Raw genomic sequence first — 12,700 nt, forward strand, 5'->3', positions numbered from 1 at the left:
AGCTTTGGGCCCAAAGAAAGAGCAGCCTTAAAGCACACAAGATGACTGGGTCCTATTCCCATCTCTTGCCCTTCAACAGCTCTCTCTTTAGCCAAATTCTGCATGGATATCATCAGATCTCTTGAATTCTGTGAAATTTTCTACATTTTTAATTACAGGTAAGCTACTGCAAAGATATAGAGGGAGCATTTTGCTCTTTTGGTGTGCAAAAATAAAATCTGCTCAACCAAATTGTTCAAGAGATAAGTTAATTGGAAAATAATATGAAATCCTGAAAAAAACCCACGGGTTCCCAACAGGTTTGCAAGTTTCTATACTCGAAAATGGTACTTGGAATCATACCCCCTTCTCAAACCAAGTGAATCCAATAATGGGACAACATCTCTGGGGACAGTAGTTCTCAACTTCTTTTGCCCTGGCTGAGCATAACACTCTCACTGGTCCTCTCCAAACCAGGAGCTGAGCTAAGACTTGTACAGACTCTGAGTCCTTGTGATCAGAAAAGGCACAACTCCTCTGTTGGAGTGAGGGGGAGGAAGGTTTGACCCTTCAGGGAATTGGAGTCGGTTGTCCTGCCAGCTGCACTGTTTTGTGAGCTGCTGCCCTGCTGGCCAGGCAGTGTTTGCAGTGGCCGCAGTTAAAGGGTGACCAGGGCAAATGATCTCAGCTCTGGTTGCATAGATAAGAGGGGCTTCCATCAAGGCAAACTGGCTAAGCTGACCTCAAGTCAGCTTTTCTTCCCCAATTTAGAGAGCTCCAAGGAATGCCTCAGGCACGAGCCAGCAGTCATGCTTTGGAGGAGCTGCTGGCTTACATTGCTCAAGCCCAGAGAAAAGCTGCCCTTCAACCTGTAAATTACAAATTCTTGAGAGTAGTGACTTGTGTTCCCCAAAAAATGGTATTGTCTTTAAAATCCTACTTTTAAATCTGGCTTGTTATTGGCATTCTAGTCTCTCATACAATCTGTTGTGTCCTGAAGCTTAGGGAGAGGCACTCTATAAACAAGAAACAAGGAATTCTACCATTTACATTTGTGATGAGTGTTATCACCACTTCTGTATCTTTTCCAACTGTGATTATAAGGCGAGTTTTCCTGTCTTAGGAGAAAAAAACCCATATTATATGAAATAATTGATGAATGGTAACGTAACTTGAATGGAATTCTTCAGACAAAGTTGGGAACAGAACTGAGGACTCTAACATGGGAAAGCCTTCTGTCTCACTTTGGCATGCAGCTTGTTCTGAAGGACAGTGGCAAACAGAACATTTCTGTGATTTTCAGCAGCCCACTGGAGCTCAGCCATTAGCAGCTACACCACTTGACAAACTTATCCTCTTACTCTGTGGTCAGAGGCCAATTCTTCAACCAACAGTCTCAGACTTTGTACACAAAGTGTCATATGTGGGGTCAACAGATGCCAAAAAAAAAAAAGGGCTGGTGAGACTTTTGGCTAGGTGGTTTGTTGCCACCAGCATTTACTTCCAGAAATGTTCCCAGAACCCGGAGGGGTTTGGGTCTTGTTGCTCCCTGCACAGGCTGACACGGGGATTGTTGCTGTACATGGAGTGTGAGGATCTGTCAGTCTGGAAGGAGCTCAGGTTCTGCCGGTGGCTCTCACAGAGGGGAAAGAATAAAAGATTTGCTGATTCTCTATAGCTCTTGCTGGCCCAATACATCATCTTGTTCCTGGTAGGTTTTTGGTGAAGGTCACCTGTTATTGATATGTGTTTTGGCTCCCCAGCAGAGGCTCTGCCTGCAATCCTCAGGGGAGAGGAGTGGAGAGAAAAAAACACCTCAGTGCAGCAAATTGCATGTATGTTTAAAAATACAAATTGTTCCATCCTTCTTTACAGAAATTGCTCACCTCATGGTTACTTAGGTCAGTAAAACCATTGTAGGATCTGCTTTTTCACCCTTGCTGCTAAAGTGTTCTGATTTTTCAACATTAAAGAGAAACTTAGTTTCTACTTTACTGTAGCTTCTTATTTAGTCTAGTTTGCTTCACCATTTACATTACTGCGTTGTTTACTCTCTGATAGTGGAAATACATTTAATTCACTGAAATCTGAATCTGTTCACCTCACTGCATATAAAACTAGTTGAAAATAGCTGAAAAATTTGATGAAAAAAATGATGCACGTATTTTGTCACAAGAACCATCTATGGGTCTAAGACCATTTGTGTTCCTTGTTTTTTAAACTGTATTTCAAAACTGCTGTTCAAGTCCATCTTCTGCTCCTCTGCTACCCAGTTCTGTCAGCTTTGCCCCACAGACCAAGTGCACCCAAACCCTTGTGCATCCCTTGCTGCTGCTGTGGGTAAAGAAGGTTCTCATGCTGTGGCCGTGTTCCAGTGACTCTGCTGCTGGAAGAGCCAGCACTTGAAACACTAGAACAGGAGGCAGCCTGGTTCATTGTTGCAGTAGATCTACCTCAAACAGACCACTGCACCATGGTATAGTCATAGACTTCCTTCTAAGCACAAATTTCAAATTCCTCTGGGATGTCTCATGGTTAATACCCTTGTATTTCACAAATTAGCCTTTCCTGTATTCCCCTACCTGAGCTCTCTCCTGTAGCTTCTGAAATACATTTTGCCCATCTTTCTGCTTAGGTATGTAGACACATTGTTTCCTGACGTGGAGTTTTCTGAGTGCATGTTGATATCCAATTCTCCTTGTGGAAAGCAGTCTTTGCTCCCCCAAAAGGTGCATGCTGCCAACAGTGTCATGCAGCTCATGGCGATGCTCTGCTGAAAGACCAGCAGTGACAAGGAGTGGAAGAATGCTGCTGTATAATCTCTGAGGCACTCTAAATTTAAGGTAATTGTATATTTCTCAGCCAAAAAAAAGGCAGAAATTAATTAAATAACCTTGTGAAATACCATTCCCTTGCTATAAATATCTTGCAACCACCTACCCTGGTTTTTGGCCTTGATCTCCTAAGCAGTGGTATTTGTGAGCTTGTGCTGCTTGTCCTCTTCTCCCATCTTACATTTTGACCTGATGATTATGCCTGGCCAATTTTGGCAGGGAAGGCGATGCATCAAAGATGTGAAATCTTTGCATGACTTCCAAAACTTGGCTTCCTGGGGCAGAGGACCAAACAAATGTCCTTGCTAGGCAAAGACAGCTATTACTGCATCCCTTACAGTGCAGTTCTGAACTGCACCCAGCATGTGCCACTGCTTGTCCAGCCAAGAGAGATAGGAAAGGTGAGAGTGGGTTTCATTCATTGTCACCCTCTTGTTTATGCTGTTATTTGAAAGGACAAAAGATAAAAGAAACAAACACAAAAGTGCAAGTGTGAATGTCTAATTAGTGATTTATTATTGCGCTGCCTTTAAACAGGAGAACTTGAATTATGGTGCTAGCTACAGTGTCTGGCCATCATCCATGTGGGACACTGCCAACAGGATTGATACCTCCATCTCCATCACAGGCTAAGAATCATGTTTATTTGCTCATTCTCCAGCCAAACAAATGCAGGATTCTGTCATGCTAACCCAACAATGGAGTCTTTGTCTTCCAGAAGGGCCAGAATGGAGTGTGCTGCCTTGAAACCTCCTCATTTCAATGGAAAATGTGAGTGCAAGTTTCATATGTCCTTCATGAGTGCTGTAACATGGACATAATCATGAATTATCTTGTTATTCCCACACCAGTGTGCAGTCCAAATGTTTTAGGTGGGTTTAAGCCTTTCCTGCCATTCTCCCCAAGCAATACAGGTGAAGGAAGAGAAAGTCTGTGGGCTCTAATGGATTAATCAGCATGCTGATGCTGGTGCACTTCTGGGAATGCCAGAAGCAGATGTTTAAACCTCCTGAGAGCTGTATTTCCAAACTTCAAGTCTGCAATTCAGCAACCGTTGCAGTCAGTATTAGTAAATGTTGCTGCTGCTGCTGGAAGGGAGAATCCAGCACCCTCTCATCCTTGACCCTTTCCCAGTACAGCCCCATCAGGACTGATCCTTAACAAGCTGACAAGTAACCACCCATTTTTCCTGGATTACTTTTCAGCTGAATCATTCCCCAACTAACACCAAAGCAAGAGAAAACGATTTTGGGGGGTGGATTTTCTCCTTTTAGACTGGTGCAAAGCAGGCACTGAACATGTTCTGAAATATTCTTCACTTTAATTTTAAGCTGGTTTCCCAAAAAAACCAACCTGTACAGTTTGTTAGTCCAAGACACATATCCCAGGATCAGTGCTGAGATACAATTTAGGAGAGGTCCTCTCATTGTAGTCAGCAGCAGTAACAGGTCATAGTTAAACCCAGACTACTGGGTTTGCTCTACTCTTAGTCCTGCACTGACATTGGTTACTCTGAAATGTAAGTAAGCAGTGTTGTGTAAATGAACTCTTTTGTTCCCTGCATGTGTGACTTCCAGCTACTGCTAAAAGCTTAATTTATTTTGTGATGCAAGCAGATCGTTTTTGTTTTGAGCTAAGAACATCTTCCTGTGCTGTTTGACTTAAAATAATTCTTCCCCACCCTCCCACTGCTATGTCTGTGCTTTGCCTGCTGCTGCTTTTACTAAAACTACAAAGTAGGCCCTGGATTTCAGGTATTCTACTTTTCTGGGTTTGCTTTATTCATCACAGGGTTTCTGTATGCTCTGATAGGTACCAGAGTGAAGCCAAGAACAATGTTGCTTAAGGCTGGACTTAAGGCCAACAACCGAAGTAAATTACAAAGGTGAGTAGGAGCCCAGTAAGAGTGGGCTGCTGGCAGCACATCTCTGCAAAAGTGGGCTGCTGAGTTATTGTCAGAGCTAGAAAATGTCCTTTGCCCTATTGTGTCAACCCCTCTTTTTTGCTTTCAAGCTGCTACAAGAGCAGAGGACACAATTAGCTCCATTAGTCATTTAGCAGATTCAAAATCTGAATGGGTTGGATTTTCCCTTGCTTATAAATGAGGCACTGGCAGCAGGATGTCATCACACTGGGACTGGGAGCTAGACACAAGAAAAGACTTGAGGGCCTGACCCTAGAATAAAGTCCAAGCATCTCTGTTGGGAAGCTACAGAGTGCAAAAGGAAAATTCAGTGCCTGGCATTGCCTTGGCTCGGAGATGCACTCAGGTCCTTCTGTCCATGCATGCTCCAAAACATGGATTTCTCCCTGAGAATCTGTGTTTTTCCATGTCTGTGCTGGACAGCTGGACAGGGCTCACTGCACTCCTTCAAGCCCCTCTCCCGCCTATGTGCAAAAAGTTAAATTATTCACGTGAGGAGAAGGAACCCAACATCCTATTTAATCCCCCCATTGTCACCTCAGTAGCTGATCACCATAACCTAGCAGACACAAAGTATTTCAGAGCAGCACTGGTGCACACCCTTTCCTTTTGTTGAGGATATTTTCCTCTCTAGACACAAGGACAGTGAAAAAGGAGAAGGTGGAAAGAGGGCATGAGTGATAAAAGCAAGCATAGGCACCAGAGGGAACTGTCTCTGATCCTGTGGGAAGGGCAGTCCCTTGGCAGAGGAGATGCCCCTGTGCTGTTGCTGTGTCCCAAGGACCAGTCCATGGTGGCACCATCGTGGTGTCGGAGATGAGGAGCACCAGCCCGAGCACAGCACCACGTCCTTGCTGAGTGCTCTCACTCCAAGCTGCTGCACAAGGAACAGGGGAGGTGCCTCTGACACCCAAGCTTTGGAAGAATACACTGAGATGACCTCAGGCCTGCAGATCAGGCTCCTTAGGAGGTTTCAGGATCTCTCTAAAACACAATGTCCCTCACCTGGGCAGGAAGGACATGCTGACCCACTGGCACTGAGGTGGCCCTGATCACCTGGGCACAGGGACCTCTGGGTGCCTGTTGGAGGGGCTGAGGCATCTCATTAGGTCTGGCTTCTGCTGTCTGCATCATGTGAGCAAACATCCAGCATAGACTGGAGGTTTCCATCAGCTGTGACAACAAAAAAGAGTGCATCCATGTCCATTGCCTTGCCTTTTCATCCAGCCTCTGTATGAAATCTTTCCAACTAAGAGTATGGGTATGCAGTGTTTTCAGACCTGACCCCACAAAATCTTTTTTATACCTATCCAGCAGATGGTCAGCAAAGTTTCCAAAAAAATGCCCAAAGATCAACCTTGTTTCCCCTCCCCCTAGGTGAGCAGTGTGCTGCCCTACTGAAAAAAAATCAAAAATTTTTGTGGGCATCTGAGTGGGTCTTGGTCCCTTTCTGTCAAAGCCAACAGGCAGAGCTGCCAGGGGAAACAGCCAGGTGCTGCTTTTTCCTGTGTGCAGGAGCACATGAGGTGGAAGGCAAAAGTCCTGGATCACAAACATCACATTCAGGATGGAAACAGTTGAACCATTTCTACAGCAGGAAAAAAATCTTTGTATTTGGTCCGGTTTCTGCATCTTTAGAGGAAAGGTAAGTGTAAGTCATTATCCACAGGCATGCTGGGGGATCCAGTTTCAGTAAGGCTGATCTGGTGAAGTGTGGGGGCTCTAGAGAGCAGAGCTGCTGCCTGTGGATGGGGCTGGAATGTTGCCCATGATATGGAGGTCACCTGGTGCTCAGTTCCAGACACCCAATGCAATGGGGGCTGTCCTGGACTTACTGCTGAGATCCCAAGCCTCACCTGAAGGGAACACAGACCATGGCTTTCCTACACATTTGCTGCAACACATTAAATCCTGCCTGTGTGATGTGGCTCTCCCATGGCTGTAGCCCCCCCAGGGCATTGGGCTTGGACACATTGCACAAAAGAAGGAAGAAGGACATCTCTGGGCCTGCTTGACTCTGCCCCAGTATGGTCTACTTCAAGCTGCTTATCATTTTTTGAAAAAGTTCTATCTTTCATGTGGAGACTTGCATCTCAGATTTGTTAACTGTTTGTCAACAGTTTGTCAACTGTTTTTTATTTGTTTGGTTTTTAAAGAAAAAAGTATGGGAGAGAGGATAAGCATGTTGTCCTGTGAGAAGATGGGTAATGAAAGTGTTGGTGGAGCACTCTCATTATGTGTGTTGTGTGAGAAGAGGCAAATAATGTTTTTCTTTCAAAGGTGGGGTTGACATGGTTCTTTTTCCCACTGGATTAGGCAGGCAGCAGGTTTGTGGAGGTTAAGTCTCTCCTGTCTCTTGGGATGGTACTAAGGCAGAGACCACCTGGACAGAAAAGAAGCATGGCAAACCCTGCTAAAAATGTGGCAGAAGGAGCAGGCCAACCAGGCAGAGAGATGGGAGACAGGGGCCTGTGCAGCCCAGGCTGCGGCTCCTGGGGCCTGGTGGACAGGGTGTCCAGCTGCTCTGATTAACTCTGTGGTCCCTGCCCATGGTCATCCTCCAGCTCATGCTGGAAACTGAGGCTGTCCACATGCAGGATAGGAAGGATATTTTCTGCCTTTTGCTTTGTGTTTATTAATGCAATTAGCTCAATATTTATTTATTAAGATACAAAGCTTACTTGAATTCCAAATGTTATGAGACACAACACTATGAAGAGTGAGTCCAATATGTATTCCACATGCTTGTTACCACACTCAGGTGAGAAGGGTTCACGTGCATGTAATCTGCAGACCTAAAAGGCTTTTGTTCTTCATAACCAACCTTGTCTGAGACACAACAAGCTAAGGAAAACATTACAGCCAGATAGAAGTGGATGCAGTCATACTTGAACATTATTTAATCCTGTTGTGCAATACCTCACAGTAAAACCACCAGTCATAAAGCAGCAGAATTATTTTTCTTCATTTCAAGGAAGAAAATCTTCCTTGGAATGAATTTGGTGTTTTCCCCTTTTTTTTTTTTTCCTGGCGTTTCCCAGCGAACTAGTGCTGGACAACTTGTTCTTGAGACAGGGAACTCTGTCTGGACATGATGGAGGGTGCTTACAACTGTCCCAGCAAAGAGCTGTCAGGCTTGCTACAGCAGTTTCCTCAGCTCACTCAGGAAGAATTATTCTCACTCCTTTTACTCTCACAGCCTTTTACTTTTTGGTGGTGATAATCACGATTCCAAGATGTGAAAACCTTTCCCACTGATAGTAGCATGCTCTCTGGAAGAGCTGCCAGTAAAACCTCTCTGTGTTGGGCAGGCAGGTCACAGGATTATCTTGGTGACCTGTGGCAATGCCACCACTCCTCACCTTCAGTGCTGGCTGTTGTTCCATTCATCAAAGCAGTGTTTCCCTCACTCTGTTTCCAAGAGGAAGCAAAAATGCAGCAACAATAAAGATATTTTAGCCTTATAACTACAAAGACCTAAATGAGAATAAACTTTCCAGAATCTTGCACAAGAAATGGAGACAAAGGGTACCTGAAAATCTGGAGGTTGCCCACATTGCTTTAGAGATCACTGCCAGCAGCCTACATCTGTGCACCATATGAGCAAGTGAGAAAGTGTCTTTGAGAAGGGTGTAATGTTGGTCCTGTGTCAATAATGGATCTAGTCCAAGGTACTGAAGCATCTGCTCTATATTTCAGTATTTTTTTCCTTACACTTGTAAGGATATTTGAGAAGGTGAGTAGCCACACCAAAAGACTGCATTTGAAAGAAAAGCTAAGACGTGGTCACCACCAGCCAGAATGCTCACTGTGCTAGGAGGTACTTTGGGCTCTCCTTCAGGCTACATGTCAGTATTGGAATCACCAAAATGATCACCATATGTAGGTCTGTAAAGCTCCAAAATCAGCTGTGTGGAGAGCAGCTCTGGGATGGTTACTGCTGGGTGGTTAACTGCCAGTGCAGGAGAATTAAATTATTATTGGCTCTCAGTGTGACTCCTATATGCTGTTAATTCATTACCTGCAGCTTAATTGCCAGTAGAGTGGAGCAAGTCTCTTCCTTGTCTCAGGGAGTATTTGTCAGTGTAGGTTTGTCAATGGAGCCAGTCAGAGAGGCCCATAGGCCATTCTAGATGTGAGATAAATGCATGTGGGAAGTGGGGTTTGGAAAGCAACAATTTAATCCATATCCTGTACACTCACTCCCAGAAAATATGGACTTTACTGTATGTGACATGCAAGGGAATGAATCACAGCCACAGTTCATCCTTTTCTCTTCTGCAGCTTCTCACTGACCCAACAAGGGGAATTTTCTTTTTCTACATTTACAACATAATTTGCTATGCCTTGGGAGGGGTGAGATGCTCTTTTGTGTTGGGATGTTCTCCCCAGCAGCACCAGCGGAAGGCAATTACGATGCTGGTGATGTGCTCTCCTTCCCTGAAGAGTTAATGAATTCCATCCTCCTATTGTTGCAGAGTTTCCCCGGGACCTGCAGCAGGGCAGGATCCTCCACGCTCTGCAAAGGGTTTGCTTCCTGGTAACAGAGCAATCCATTAGCTCTTGTAGCTGTTGTTCTTGAACTGAAAGCTCTGTGCTCTAAAGCCCAGCAGGAAGAGATAATTAGCACTAAATTGTGTATTCTGGGCAAAATCCATCCACTTCTGCCAAGATTTCACAAGGCCTCAAATACAGTGGAAATACGTGTGGGGTGGATGCTTTTTGCATAAATGTGGAAGGAAGTGTGCATGATTGCCCTCTTGGTCAGTGCAGCCCAGAAACAGGATCTGGGGTCGATGGGGTTGGTGCCAGCTCCACACCCTGGGTGAACTGTGGGCTTGGTGGTGACAGCCCCAGCAGGGGATGGGGCAGCGCCTGCAGGGACAAGTGGCTGCAGCAACATGCAGGGAAATAGCCCCTATCCCAGCCATTCCCCTTGTTCTGCTGCCTGCCTTGGCTTTCTTTTGTGCACCCTGCTGCCAGCCCTGCTGGGCACTACCTTGCTCTTGGTCCATCAGCAAGGTGGGCTTGTGGATGCTCCAGGCTTCAGTCTGGGAGTCTCTGTTGTAGGACAGAGAGAAACCCCAGACCCACTGTCACTGCAGCATGATGTCATTCTTTATCCATGCACTGGGTGCCCCTGTTAGATGTGCTCTAATGAACACTCCACTGCCCCATTTCTTCTTCCTCTGCTTCACAGCACGCACAGCTCAGGTGCTTGGCCACAGGCTTCTGGCCATTTTCCCCTAGGAAGTGTCACCTGAGTCCAGCTGCTGGTTGTTTTCTGTAGGTTCTGTGTCACACCTTGGAGCCCTGGCAGGTGCACACTGAGCATACCCATGCTGGAAATGCCTCCAACACTGTGTGTCCAGGTGTGTCTCCGAGGGCCAGCAGTCACTCCTCACACTGGTGCTGTGACCAAGAACCACCGTGTCCCAGAGCTCATCTCAGCTTCGCTGCAGCACTTCAGGGCTAAGCCATGCACTATCCCTGACAACTGGGTATGTTCAAAAGGAGTTGGTTGTGATGAATACTGGCCAAACAACTGGATCTTGAGGGGAGTCTTGCAGGACTTTGATGTGAGGAAACTCTGGCTCAGACAGATAAAAGGTCTGAAAATTCCCTAACAGGTGGTCTAAATTTGCACAGCCCTGCTGTACCAAACCTTACCAAACAAAAGTAGAGAGTGGAAGACATCACATTTCACATCACCGGTTTATAATGGGTAGAAAGAAGTCAGGTTTCTACTAGACAGCTAAGTTTTAAGTTTTCCTCATCTTCCCATTTCCACACAGAAAATGCCCAATTCATCAGCCTTTTGTCTTGGATTGCATCTTCTAAACTTTTGGACTTTCATATGAGAATCTTTGGGCCTTGACCATCCCTTTTCCTTAACACATGATGCTGTGAACTGTACACAAAACTACACAGAGAATGCACTGGTGCCAATTAGAACACAATAATTTCTTCCATGTTTTACATGAAACACACTCACAGGTCTGCGTGTCCCAGGATGGCATTTGCCTCTCTTTTGTTGTGGGCAGACAGCACCAAACATTCAAAGAGTTGCAGGATCTCTGAAGACTCTGTGTCCCTTTCTGCAGTCTGCACTGCCTGGCAGGTCACTCTTCATGAGGGCCACAGGCTGGGCTTGTTTGCTGGTAGCTTTTGCATTTGACATTTCCCTCTTAAGTGTTTTTTACTGACATCTATTTGATTTCTGACCATACCTCAGGGGTTTTCAGAATCAATTTGGATTCAAACCTTGTCTTCCTGTGGGAAAAGGTATAAGATGACTTGTAGACAAAATGATCATTTATCTTAGTTTGGGTACCAAAAGAGTAGTGAATCTTGGCTACATGGACTTATGCTTGACAGGCTGGAGAATTAGTTTACTCAAAAGGTTTTAACACTTCAGATAAATTACTATTGGTTTCCCTTCTTTATTAGATGTCATAATGATATGGATATTTAGATAAGAAAATCTAGAGATTGCTCACTGCATTGTGAGCTGCTCCCCTGTCCCTGGCTACAACCAGTTACTCTAGAACTTTTTTTATTCTGCCCCTGCTAAGGACTGCCTGTGATGTGGCCTGGCAGCTCAGTTCTGTGCTAGGTTCTCCATTCTGGGGCAGTATGGGAGGGATGAGCACTGCCAAGGCACAGTGGGATCTGTAGGAGCACCCAGCACTGAGCAGTTCACTTCTCACTGTGCCCCAAATGCCCAAAACAGCAAAAGGTAAGTTTGGCCTGGTGTGCAATCTCACACAGCTTAGCAGGTCCTGCACAGCCAGGTGAGCACAGCCTGGTTCACCCCACAGCCTCAAGGCTGAGCCCCCAGGCCAGGCCTGGGCAGGGCTCACTCTGCCATTTGGATATTCCATCGTGCATTAAGCAACAGCAAAGAACTTTCTGGCATTCAGCTGTCAAATGTATCATGATTAGATCAGAGTGTGCTGTGAGGTTTCTTGTTTTCATAGGTGATGCATGATGTTAAATGCCAGCTATGGCTTTCATAATAGCTTTGGACCACTGCCTTTGCCTAGTCTGTGCCAGATTTGTGACAAACCTTGTTTGAACATTATTTAATCCTCCCAATATGACAATGAAATATTGAGTTAAAAAAAAAAACAGTCTACAGTCCATTTTCTAACTAGTTTTACATCTTTCTTGATATTAAATCTAGACTTTTTCCCACTAGTTTTCATGCAAGTATGTTTTCAGGAAGTGTGTTTTCATTCTCATTGAGGAAAATGAATTAAACCAAGAGGATGTACAAACACGAGTATCCAGCAGAAGGTTACTGCTTCAATCCCAGCAGGGCTATTTGTGTAACATTCCTGCAAAGTTAGACATTGAGTTTATTATGGAACCAGGATTTTTTGGTTTTCTTTTCTATTGAAAGCAATAAAAAATGAAGTTATAGGAGACTTTGCATTGGAAAAGCAGTAAGAAAGAAGCAAAGAAGCTTGGCAGCAGACATGTCAGGTGCTGTAAGCCCAGGGAGTGCTGTTAGTTCAAAGAACCTGAGTGTTACAAAATAGATGGTAACACTCCTCCAGTGAGGTTAGAGCCAGCACAGATCTTCAGAGCTATTACTGTGGCAACACTGACTTCAAAGGTGCTGACTGGGCTTGCAAAGGGTTATCAAGGCTTTCTGTGGAGCATCAGATATGGGACTACTGTTGAAATTGTAAGGACTAAAAACCTCACATGCCTTTGAACATAAGATGCCAAGTGCATTTCTCATTATTACTAAATAGATCTCTTTCCAGTGACTGATTGCTTATGCTGCTGGGTGGCTCTGAATGCCTCAGAAATGTGCTAAATTTTTACAAAGATTTTTTGTTAATTCCTACACCTATATGCAACTTCCCTTCCCCCTCCATTCCCTAAAATAATTCCTGTGGGATTAACAGCACCCACGTGTTGGATTTGCAGCACCTGCTCTCAGATGGACTGT

The sequence above is a fragment of the Geospiza fortis genome, unplaced genomic scaffold (genome assembly GCF_000277835.1).
Source record: "Geospiza fortis unplaced genomic scaffold, GeoFor_1.0 scaffold75, whole genome shotgun sequence".
NCBI lineage: Eukaryota > Metazoa > Chordata > Aves > Passeriformes > Thraupidae > Geospiza > Geospiza fortis.